Here is an 11,926-nt window from a genome sequence, read left to right as displayed (position 1 = left end):
GGAACAGCAGCAGTTTCATCTTGGGCTATTTGTGTCAGAGCCCTTTGCAATTCTATTTCTACTCATCTGGTTCATTTACTTATTTGAAAACTGAGATCTTTTTCCATACAATTCATAATAGTGTGTAGGGTTGCCTTTCAAATCTATTGGTATGATAAAAAAAATGCATCTGCAAGTAGTTTTATCAAAGATTCTGCAGCCATAACAAGACTTGTAACTGCATTACAACTGAAGGTGTGAAACGTATGTATGTGTTTGTGCATATACTTGTCCCTGTCTTCTCACACCATAACTTAATGTAAAACTTTGAGTGTTATTTATGTATCTACTTGAAGCTCTGGAGTAATTACTGTAGAGTAAATTAAAAAAAAAAGAGCGACATAAAAATTATAAATCTTGCTTTATGTTTGGGGGCTGTACTAAACATAATTTGCCACAAAGCTGCATCTTGCATTTGCAGAGTGTTTATCAGCTTTCTCTATTTATAACAGATGGAACTAGAGCATTCTGAATGTTTCTATTAAACAGAAAATGGCACTGCAACGTAAACACAATATTGTGGAAGTTTGGTCTTGCAAATTAAATTCTACAACCTGGCAGATAGCTTACAAAATCATCTTATCCTCTCTTTTGTAGACTATAACTTCAGCAGATATCCCTTGCCACAAGCCCAGTGAGGGCAATGTTATGGCTGCATACTCTGAAACAGGAAAGGGAGGATAACGCTGATACTCCACAAGGGTCATTCCATGGATTTCATGAGGTGCTATCATGTATTAAAAGAAATGAATGGACAAGCAACAAAGACAATCTCTCCTTGTAGCCAAAGAAATCTCAGTCTGATCCTGATCCTTAGGCACTTATGTCCCACCATATTATTGGTTAAAATACTTTTCCAAACTGACTTTTTCTAAGTCAATAGACAAAATAGCAATGTAATCACAACCAGCCCACACTGAAGAAATGGCCATTCCTGATCTTAAAGAAACATCCTCTTCCAATGAACATGTGCTTCCAGACTTCTGACTTTGGCCATCTTCAGAGACTGTAAATAATTGTTTACTCATGGGCATTTATGTAAGTCCTTCAGCTGGTAACCATCTACTTTTCCAGTTGTCAACATATTTTCTTTTCTCAGAGGCTGAAGTGTTTTTCCTCCTGGGCTCTCCTAATACCCTTCCTTGTTACAGGTCTACCCAAGACTAGGGTTAGACAGTCATTCATTGCCCATCATTTCTGTCTTCATTTATTTAAAACAAACAAGCAAACTTAATGTGTGCAAATAAAACCATAGCACAATAAAGAATGCAAACTATACCAGTGAGTCAATGTGTTAAATTCTCCCACCTCCATTAATTTATAACCCTCTTGAAAACTAGACCCACAGAGATGGTCACAAAATGGCACCATCATCTGTAGCTTTGCTCACATAAAAAGTTAGAGTTTTTATCTTCAAACCCTTGCAGAAGTGTTAACCTCAGATCCTATTCCCTTTGGAGTCCGCAGGCCCTGAAGAGGCCATGCAGAGGCAGGTTTACCCTGAAGGACTGCAGTCCATGGAAGGGAACATGCTGGAGCAGAGGAAAACTAAGTGGAAGAAAGAGTGAGAAAGAGGAGCTCTTATGGACTGGTTGCAATCCCCATTCTGTCTGCACCAGGCTGGGGGCAGGAGCGAGTTGGGAATGAAAGAATGATGTGGAGCCTAGGAAAAGGGGGGATGAGGGTGGTGGGAAAGTTTTAGTTTTTGTTTATTTTTCTTATCATCCTACTCTACTTTAATTGTTAATATTAACTAATTTTCTCCCAATCAAGCCTGTTTTGCCCACAACAGTCATTGGTGAGCAATCTCCTTGTCCTCATCTTAACCCATGAGTTGTTTTCTTCTTATTTTTTCATCCTGTCCCACTGAGAAGGAGCAGGGAGAGAGCAGCTGGGTAGGAGATTGTTAGCCATGGCTAATGTACCATGTGTAGATTAGCCATGATACCAGTCTATCACCTTTATAGCATCTCTAATTTGATCTGTATCAAATGAGAGTATTCAAAAGGTCACAATTCTAGAAAAAATATGTGCAGGTAACTTCATGTTCTCAAGCTAAGCACATGAAAGATTTCACTTGCCACTTTGTGGGTAAAACTAGACATTCCAGCAAAGGAGATGTATATATGCCTTATAATTTTTTAATTTCTCAAAAGTTATTCTTAGTAGTTTTCCTCATTTCTCATTTTTAATTACGGAGAAGGGGTGGAAATTATTTCAAATTATCTGGATTAACTTTTGAAAACTAATTCCTATTCTTCCTATATGTTTAATGTGTAAAATGTGTGTGCAAAGTAACATTTGTCAAGCTGTGAATATGTAACCATAATGACATTAATGTCTTATCCAGGAGTCCCTGCTGGATAAGCACTGCTGGGGCATCACACTTGCCAAGCAGAGCCAGGGCAGTCTCCTGTACCTTCCGTTGCTTTATAGAGCTCAGGCTCCCTGCCATTATCTCCTCCAAATAAGCATGATTACATACATGGCTTCAGCTAGCATTCTGACAATTGTCACTATCTGACAAAAAATGTCAGATAGTGACAAATTTAAACAGTGCTCTTAAATTTGGAAATCAGTATGTAAGAGATGGTATGGCTGAAATTTGGAACCAATATAAGCTGTATCCATATAAGACAAGGAATACTGCAAGTGGTAATAGACATTTCAACATCTATATTACGTACCTTTAAACATTCCAAATATATATTTACAGTATCAGGAAGTGTTTCTAATGGACCTTATGCACATGCAGTGTTCAGCCAAGTGTATTGCCCCTGCAGAGGTTATGAACACATCTGATCCATAAAACTCAGCTTCCTTACTGACCTGTGTTTTGCCTTGTGACACCTAATTATTTGAGCTAGCAGATCTAAAATGTGCTTAATAGATTTGTAATTTTATCGTGATTGAAGGATCAACTTAATAAAACTTCTACCCAATTTCAGAATGGCATTAAAAAAATCTGGCAACTGAAAATCTGCTAAGACGGTTTTTATCAAAATCAGTTGGAAATTATACTTCTTAAATTGCCTGTGGCTGTTTATAATTTTTTTAAAAAATACCAGTTCCTCTGTATTTATGACAGTGGCTCATCTATTGCTACAAACCAAAGCAAAAAATTTCAACATATTGTTATAAATGAAGTTAAAGTTTGTTGCTGAGTTTCTTCAAAAAGGTTCTGAATTTGTGGTTAGAATACTCTCATGTCTTTTTATTTCATGTTTAATAACCCATTTTTGCCTGAGAGCCTTTTCTTTCTTTCCAAGTTCTGAAACTTGGCATGACATAATGTTATTAATTGGCATTGTAAACACTCAAGTCTTGATCTTGTCAGTTGCCCTGAGTGCCATAAAAACATAAGGAAGGCAAATATCTCAACTGAAAAGTTTATATTTAATGTTTCAGCTGTTATGCAGGAAGCTGAATGGCTTATAAGTCTTATGTCTTTAGCTGATATAGGACCACAGATTTTAGAAAGCTGATGTGGTTAGCAAGGCAAACTATTAATTTAAGCCAAAGAAGGAAGCAGTACAATTTCTGACTGTTTTACTAATGGCAGAGAGCAATGGAACCTTAGAATAGGATAGTTCAGTTGGAAGGGACCTAATACAGTCATCCAGTCCAGCTGACTGATCAGTTCAGGACTGACCAAGAGTTAAAGCATGCCATTAAGGGCATTGTCCAAATGCCTCTTAAAGGCTGACAGGCTTGAGGCATTGACAACCTCTCTAGGAAGCCTGTTCCAGTTCTTGACCACTCTATCATGAAGAAATACTTCCTAATCCAGTTCTGTGGTGCAGGTTGAAGCTATTCCTTTCTGTCCTATCACTGGGCCAGAAGGAGAAGCAATCATAACATCCCCCTCCACTTCTCAGGAAGCTGCTCCAGAGAGCAACGAGGTCACCTCTCAGCCTCCTTCACTCCAAACTAGACAAGCCTAAAGTCCTCAGCTGCTCCTCATAGGACTTGTGTTCTAAATTCAGATTAAGTGTTAATAGATGACCAGAGCTGACATTACTATGTGTGCATGGGTGGACACCAGAAGGAAAACACCGGAAACAGCAAGAGAATTAAGCAGAGAGCAATCAAATGAGAGAATTCACAGTAAAATGTTATCAGATGAAAGATGTATCTCTGGTTTCTTATTTTCCACCATATTCAGGCAAATAGGATTCCGTGTACGTTTTTCAAAAATAAACAAGATTACAACAAAGACATTTCTGATTGCAAAATCAATTTCAGGGGAAAATAAAACAATCTGAAAGATCTCAAACTGCTTAACTTCTCCAGCTATGTCTCTGTGGAATTGTGTCTTGCTATTCTTCTTCTTATAGACCTGTAAGAGAAAAGAAGGGTGTCATTTCCAGAATGTTACAGTTTGTGAGTTACAAACTGAAGGAAAAACAAAAATATATTTGTGAGGCAATGAAGGATTATTACACATTCCTTTAAAGGTAAAACATACAGTTTGTAATCTAAAAGTAAATCATTCTATATTTAAATGTTATATTTTTCTTATGAAGTGACTTACCCAAGCGAAACAGCAATGCTGATTTGTCATAAGAAAGCCATTTTGCCATACAGAAATGGAATATTTTCAGTTAGAGTTATTTTGATCATTCTGTGATCTACCTATTTCTTCTTACGTTATTATTTTTAACAGTTAAAAATAATCCTGTCAGTAGTAAAGGAATAGAACAACTTTTCAAAGTTTACATTTCTGTTCTTATGAAAAAGAAAAAACCACAAACTGCCCAATCTCCTTATGCTAAAACAGGAAGGGTTCTGGGCATCCTGCTAGAATATGGAGAGGAAGCTTTGGTCCTTGCTCTGAAGGTTGCTGGTATTTTTAAACAAATACAGTTTAATGTAAAGTGTTCCTGTTTGAGAAGCCTTGTCTGGCAATCAGTGCTCTCTTCCCCCTTGGGTGATTCCTTTATCCACAAGCCTTTATTTAGGCTTTGTTTCTCTGCTTTTCCACATGATTCTTGTATGCTGTGCTACACAATGGTGCAGAAATCATGATGTGATCATGTCTGAAAATCAGGGGATTTGGGTTGAGTCAAAGGAATGCCTGCCTATGTGGGGATGGCAGTGGAGGAGGATAGGCAGGAATGCACCACCACCAAATTAGAGCGAATAAGCGATTAGACCAAATTGGAATGGATGGCTGTGGGCAACGTAGCAGAATTTTAGTCTCATTTAAAATGGATTTAGCTAGAATACATTCTTTCTGGTCATGTCAGCATCCTGCAAATGTAGATAGTAGATATTAATGTAGATAGTCACTGTTTCCTTCCCACACATAAAAACTTTTTACTATTTGTTGTACAGTAACAGCAGCCAAAAAGCAGGAGTGCCACCAAAACCCAGGTGATGAAGTGTATGGCTTAGAGGCAAGATAAACATTCCTAGAGTAAAACTGGCCCAATTTTGACGAAAATTTTTCCTATGGAGTGTGGCGATGCAGGAAACAGTTGCAATACAGGAAAATAACACTGAGGAATCATCATTCAAATGTCACCATGACAAATATCCCCTGTTGTGACAGCCAGAGACCACAGAGCTCTAGATATAGTGTAGCAGTTCCTCAGGGCTTCTGACAGTGATAGGAAACAGCTCTCACCTTTCCCTCAGGAAAAAAATTACTGCTGCAACTCCCAAGGCAACAGCTCCCAAGCATGCTGAGAGTGAGAAAATCCCTCTCTTTACATCTGCCCTTTCAGCTTTGCTCATCAGAGGTTTCCTTTTGCATCAATGGTGAAAGGCAGGAATGACATTTAGATGTTCTGAGGTCTATGTGGAGCCCCTCAGCCCCTCCAGCACAGACATCATGCCTCATATCACTGTGCTGTAAGTAAAGGCTGGGACTCTACTTTCCAAGCACCACAAAGAGGTGAAGGAAAGAGCCTGAGAGTGGATCTATGTCTCTCGATCAGTGGAACAAATCACAACACTGCTTAGGAATGACAACACTCAGACTTGAATTTCTGTGCACTTTTGAAGAATCTTCTAATCAAAATTAACTGTATCCAACAAGCAAAAATTTAGTTTCTTTACTATTGTACAGTAAATCACTACAAGCTTTTACTCAGTGTCTAAAACTGAAATAGAGTTTGGTTTCAAATGCAAGATAGTAATGAAAATAAAACCCAGAGATATTCTTTGTGAAGACTGACAAATTTACAAGAATGCAAAGTACAAACATTCCAAATACACAATTACATAAACTATTTCATTTTGCAATAAAACTCAGTAAAACATTAAATTTTTAATGCTCCTTTACCATAGAATATGCAAATCAACTTTTACAAATCTACATCTTCCAACAATAGATGGGACTACAAATTCCTGCATTCACCACAACATTAAATAATGTTATATCATTTTAACATTTGCAAAACTAATCATAACTGCCTAAGTAATATATGATAATCAACTTAGCTCTAAAACACTTATATAGATTTTTTTTTCTCACAGCAAAATGGAAGGTTACGATAGAAGGAGCAACATCTCAAAAATATTTCACTACTTACACTGATTTATCTGAACTGAGAGCTAGGAAAATATTCCACTATCAATTACAATGGTGTAAATCACAATGCTCAGTGTCAAAGAGGTTGCTGTTTATTAGCAGCCATAAGAACAAAGCCTGTTGTCTATTTATAGGAGCAAGAGGCTGAATTTTATGTTCCATTTAAAAATCAGCGAAGTAATTTTAGGCACAGATCTTCCTTAGGAAGGTACAAAAGTCACTTTTAAATAGACAAAGCTTGTTGATGTTTATTTGCAACAGGAACACACCTGCTACTTCAGGACAGGAACCACATGGGTTTTCCTTCACAGAACTGAGCCTCAGGAGCTGCTCATCACTTGGAGTACTGCAAAAACAGCACGGTACCTGAGAATGCTGCTGTAGCAAAGGAAGGATCTGGGTTGTGGTATGCACACCTTAACACAGCCCCACGTTAGACAACCAGCCTGTTATTTAGCAACCATAGAAGGCTATTGATCTTTGTATAAGATGATATATATGCTACATTCCCTGTGCTCTTTAGCAAGGTGAAGGTAGGATTGAAATCAGCTGATTAGCAGCTGGTGGGAGAAGAATAGGCACAGATTTAAAGGTCCAAAGTAGTGAACAGAACAAAGGGCAATTGTGGAATATACAGATTCAAGTATTAGCAAATCACAAACCAGTCTTCTTGTGCCTGTGATTTGCACAATAGAACAACTCCTTACTAGTATGTGGGTTATTGAAGTTTCTTCAGCAGGCCAAAAGAAAAGGAGGAGAGGGACAGGAATGTGAACTTCACATCAAAGTGGATATGCTGATATGAATATGCAGGTGTAAGAGAGGGGCAAGAGGTGTAAGGAGAACATGGGGATGACTGACCTCTATCTAAACTGGAACAGCCCAGTCCACAGACTGCTTGCCACCAAATACTTTCCTGCCTATAGACCAGCACTGGCTCAGATCATAACCATCATTACAGAGCACTATAAGGAAACCCATTTTTAAAAGATTTTAGGCAATAAAACCCATGACTTCAGAAATGGGAAAAGCATGAGGTAGCAGTGTCTGCTCTGGCATTCGTGGTAGGTACAGTTTCAAGCTACTTCTGCCATTATCCCCTCATTCAACCATTGCCAAAACACAGTTGTGCATCAGTAGTTAACAACTGTTGAATCTCTGTGACAGACCCGTGGAGGGAAATGCTATCAGGGAAGTCAGGCAGCCCTGCATGCACCTCTGAAATGTAGTCCTCCTTCTCTAAGTAACAAGAATAATCTGTTCCATGTACTGTGGCAAGTCTCCAAACATCACGCAGGGCTGAACTTTAGATGAAGTTGGCGTATTTGAAACAGCCAGCCTAAGTCAGTCTCATTGTTTAGATCAACCGTCTCTAAACAGACCTTAGAAATAACCATTCAATTTCTCATTTAATATCTTCATTTTTAATTGGCTTGTTGCATTTTTTATATGCATTGAAATTCTAGTACACTAGCTCCTGTGGGAAAATAGTACTCAGCAATTTGAACTTGTTAGCTGCTCTGAACATAAGGGACCTGATTTTCATTTATGTTACAGGCGCTTTATATTGCTCAGGCAGTAAATTGCATTTACACTCAGTAAATGAGCAACCGGAGTAGTGTAAAGTAACTTTAGCATGAATGAGAATTAGGCCCAAAGCCTTCCTAAGTTTTTATAGCAACTCTGTTATTCATCTCAATTGGTGAGATAGGGATTGATTGACAAACAAATAGCAATGCGGTATTGCCTAGTTTGGAAGGAGAATTGAGCCAGGGATTAGAAAACCCCAATTCAGCGAAGGAAATCAGACAGGCTATTAAAAGCCTGAAGTCCAACAAAGCACTAAGGCCAGATGGTTTCAGCATACATTTTTACAATCACCTAAGTATAAAAGATGAAATAGCTCCCCTGCTGGTTAAAGTATTTCAAAATTATTTACAGATGGGAATTAATGTTAATGAGTCGTGCAGCAAAGTCCCTACATACCATGCTGAAAATTTACCACCCTCAGGTTTAGTCCCAGTCAATGCACCAGAAAGTTTCATCATTTGAAAATAAAAGTAGATTTTCCTTGTTTTACCACTTATAATTAACCATTTCAGTTTCACATCTAAGAGGCTTAAACTGAAGTAGGATAATGAGGGACAGGCCTAGTACCAGAAATGTCCTCAACGTGAGGATTATTTTAATTGTAAATTCCCATGGCTGGAAGATTTACTCATAAAATATAATATACAGTATGAGTCTGCTATGGAAAGGACTGATATTAAAGATATGTGCAAGAGTGGTTGAGGGCAATATGGAGCTTTCTCTCTGGGTGAGAGACTCAGAGCTGTGTTAGGTCAAAATGCAGATTTCACCATTTGATGCTCCCATGGGGCAGCCACTCACATGATAAAAGTGCTAATGGGCCATCTAACTGCACGTGTCAGTGAAACACAGAATATTCTGCTCTTTTTATCTGAACATATTTGTTGGTTGTTTCACAGACACAATTTATTAGATCTAACCCAATCAAAAATTTATAATAAACAATAAAGAAAACAGAAAATTTCCCCACTGTGGAATTTTAGTCAGGTTATATTAATGCAGGTTTTCTCCTGTGTACAAATTTAAAGTCAAGCCTTTGCCTCAGTAAGTGGCACAGGTGAAGTAGACTGGAATCTGAATGAGCAGTTTCAGATTTCTCTCCTCTCTACAGATAAAAATCTCCCTAATCATTGCACTCCCTTAACAGGTTCATTTCTCTGAGGTACAGCTAGCTTACAGTTTGAACTCTCTTCTCTCATTAAAAAGCAAACAATTTAAAAATATTCCTTGATCAAGGTCCTTTCAATTGCTCATTTTACAAATAGGGATAATCCAAAATGAATGAGACCAAGAATAAATTTCTGCTATTAGTCAAATATAATTACAGCCAGACAAATGATACTTTTTAATTTTAAAATTGCATTCAGGATCTGGGCTAGCATGGCAGGTTAATACAGCACTCAACTTTCAGTGTTTCCTTTGTTTCACTTTGACTTTAATTGCATTTATTTGGTCTACAATAACAACTGACTGACCACTTCTGCATATGAAGAAACTACTACCAGGTACATTATTTCAATAGTCTGGGTTAAGAGGAAGATGAAGACAGATAAAGCTTCTGCAGAGATCATCAAATGATCAGCCTTTAGCCCTGCTGAGAGAAAACAAACAAAAACACTCAGCTACCAGAGAAACAGGTTTTAGAAAAGCATCTTCAGAAAAGGTAAGAGGTTTCCTTGTGGTCGCTCCTTGAACAACTTTCTCCTGACTTTGCCTTCACTTAGTTATTTTCTTTTTTAAATAATTCTTCAGCCTACTCAAATAGCCAATGCTGAAATATGTTTGATGCTCTCCAATACTGGACAGCAGTAGATTTTATTTTTTTAGCTCCAGCAATGCCTAAAGTGCAGAAACCTTCCCCACCTGACCCTCTCACAAAAAACAAAACAAAAACAAAAACAACAACAAAAAAACAAACCCAAAACAAAAAAAAACAAAAAAACCCCACAAAAAACAAAAACAAAAACAAAAACAAAAACCACCACCAAAAAAACCCCAAAAAACACCACCAAAACCACAACCAAAAAAACCCAAACAAAAAACCAAAGAAAACAAAAAAAAATAACAACAAAACCCAAAACAAAAACAAAGGACCCTTGCTGAAGGAAACAGGAGTTAATTTTGGAGGGAACCCCTCATCATGAGGACTTGTGGCAGCTCTGCTCTGTCAGAGGTTTCCACCACTTCTGCGTGGGCTGCTCCGCGATGGACGGCAGCGCTGCGGGAGGTGCCGGTGAGCACCCATTGTGGTCCAAACTGGCAAAGCTTGGCTAAAAGCTGATTTTTGTACTACATTCACCTGCTAGTACTAGGGACTGTCACTGAGAAGCCATGGGGCAATTCTCTAAAACCCAGTTTATTATCCAGATCATAAGAGGCAATTCCTGATGGCACCAGCATGCACAGAGCCATCAGTCAGTCAGCTGGCACTAACTGCAAGGAATGACACAAGAGCCACACCTTGCACTCAATACACAAAGGCATATTTCTCAGAGATATCCACTGCCAGTCAATAATATGCACCCTAACTGTCATTAATACTTACTTGCCTAAGTAAATTACAACAAACTCATACTAGCTGCTGGGAAAAGTCCATTTCTACATCTATGTTTTCTGAGCAACTTCGCTTAAATATCTGCTCTGCCCTTGCAGGAACTCCACCTGGAATACTTTGCCCAAATCTAGAGTCCTCAGTACATGAAAGATGTGGAGATGTTAGAGAGAGTTCACAGGAAGGTCACAAAGGTTGTCAGAAGGCTGGAATATCTCTACTATGAGTACAGGCTGAGAGAGCTGAGGCTGCTCAGCCTGGAGAAGAGAATGATCTGAGGAGACCTTATTGCACCTTCCAGTACCAGAAGGGTATTCTGAAAAAGAGGGACAGTGAATTTTTACATGGGCAGATATTGATGAGACAAGGGGAAATGGTTCTAATGGTTTTAAACAAAAAGAGGGATTTCAGTTAGATGTGAAGAAGAAATTCTCTATTGTGGGGAGTGGAACAGGTTGGCCAGGGAGGCTGTGGATGCCCCATCCCTGGAAGTGTTCAAGGCCAGGTCGCACTGGTCCTTGAGAAACCTGATTTAGTGGAAGGTGTGCCTGCCCATGGCATCCTTAACCTGATCCTTCCAACCCAAACTGTTCTATCACTCTGTGATTCTGGTTCCATGTACCCTGTCATATCAAATACTGTCATTTCAGCAACTCCAATATATTGTCTGTTTTCTGTGAGAGGGGATTTTCCCCAAAGCCATCTGAGTTAACTCTTTGTCTGCTGATATCTTATTTTTCACTGAAAACTACTTCTCCCCAGACTGAGAACTCCTTTCTCTCAGTTCTTTTCTTTTTGAACATTTTCATTATAAGGATGAGAAATAATGGGTACACAAATACTATAGCTGATATATTTCAGTCTTGACATGTTGAAACAGATACAGTTTGAAAGTATAAATTACTCTCTACAGTTTTCCTTATTGCATATTAGAAGAAATTTAGATTGCAATATAAAGATTTAATAAACACATTAAGATGTAAAGACCATTACTTATTAAATTAAAACTGAGATAATGCAACAAACAAATTAAAAATACTGTTGCAAATACTTGCAAATCAGCAAGTTGACGGTTATTTGATTTAGATTATCAAATTATTCTAACTGTGAGTCAACCCCTGCTGTGAGGTTGAGACAAGAAAAAAGTGGGATTTTTTTTCTAGTCCTGTATCAGGAAAGAAATTGGGTTTGTGTCTCAGTCTAACACA

The sequence above is a fragment of the Prinia subflava genome, chromosome 3 (genome assembly GCF_021018805.1).
Source record: "Prinia subflava isolate CZ2003 ecotype Zambia chromosome 3, Cam_Psub_1.2, whole genome shotgun sequence".
Taxonomy (NCBI): domain Eukaryota; kingdom Metazoa; phylum Chordata; class Aves; order Passeriformes; family Cisticolidae; genus Prinia; species Prinia subflava.
This window is presented reverse-complemented; position numbering follows the sequence as displayed.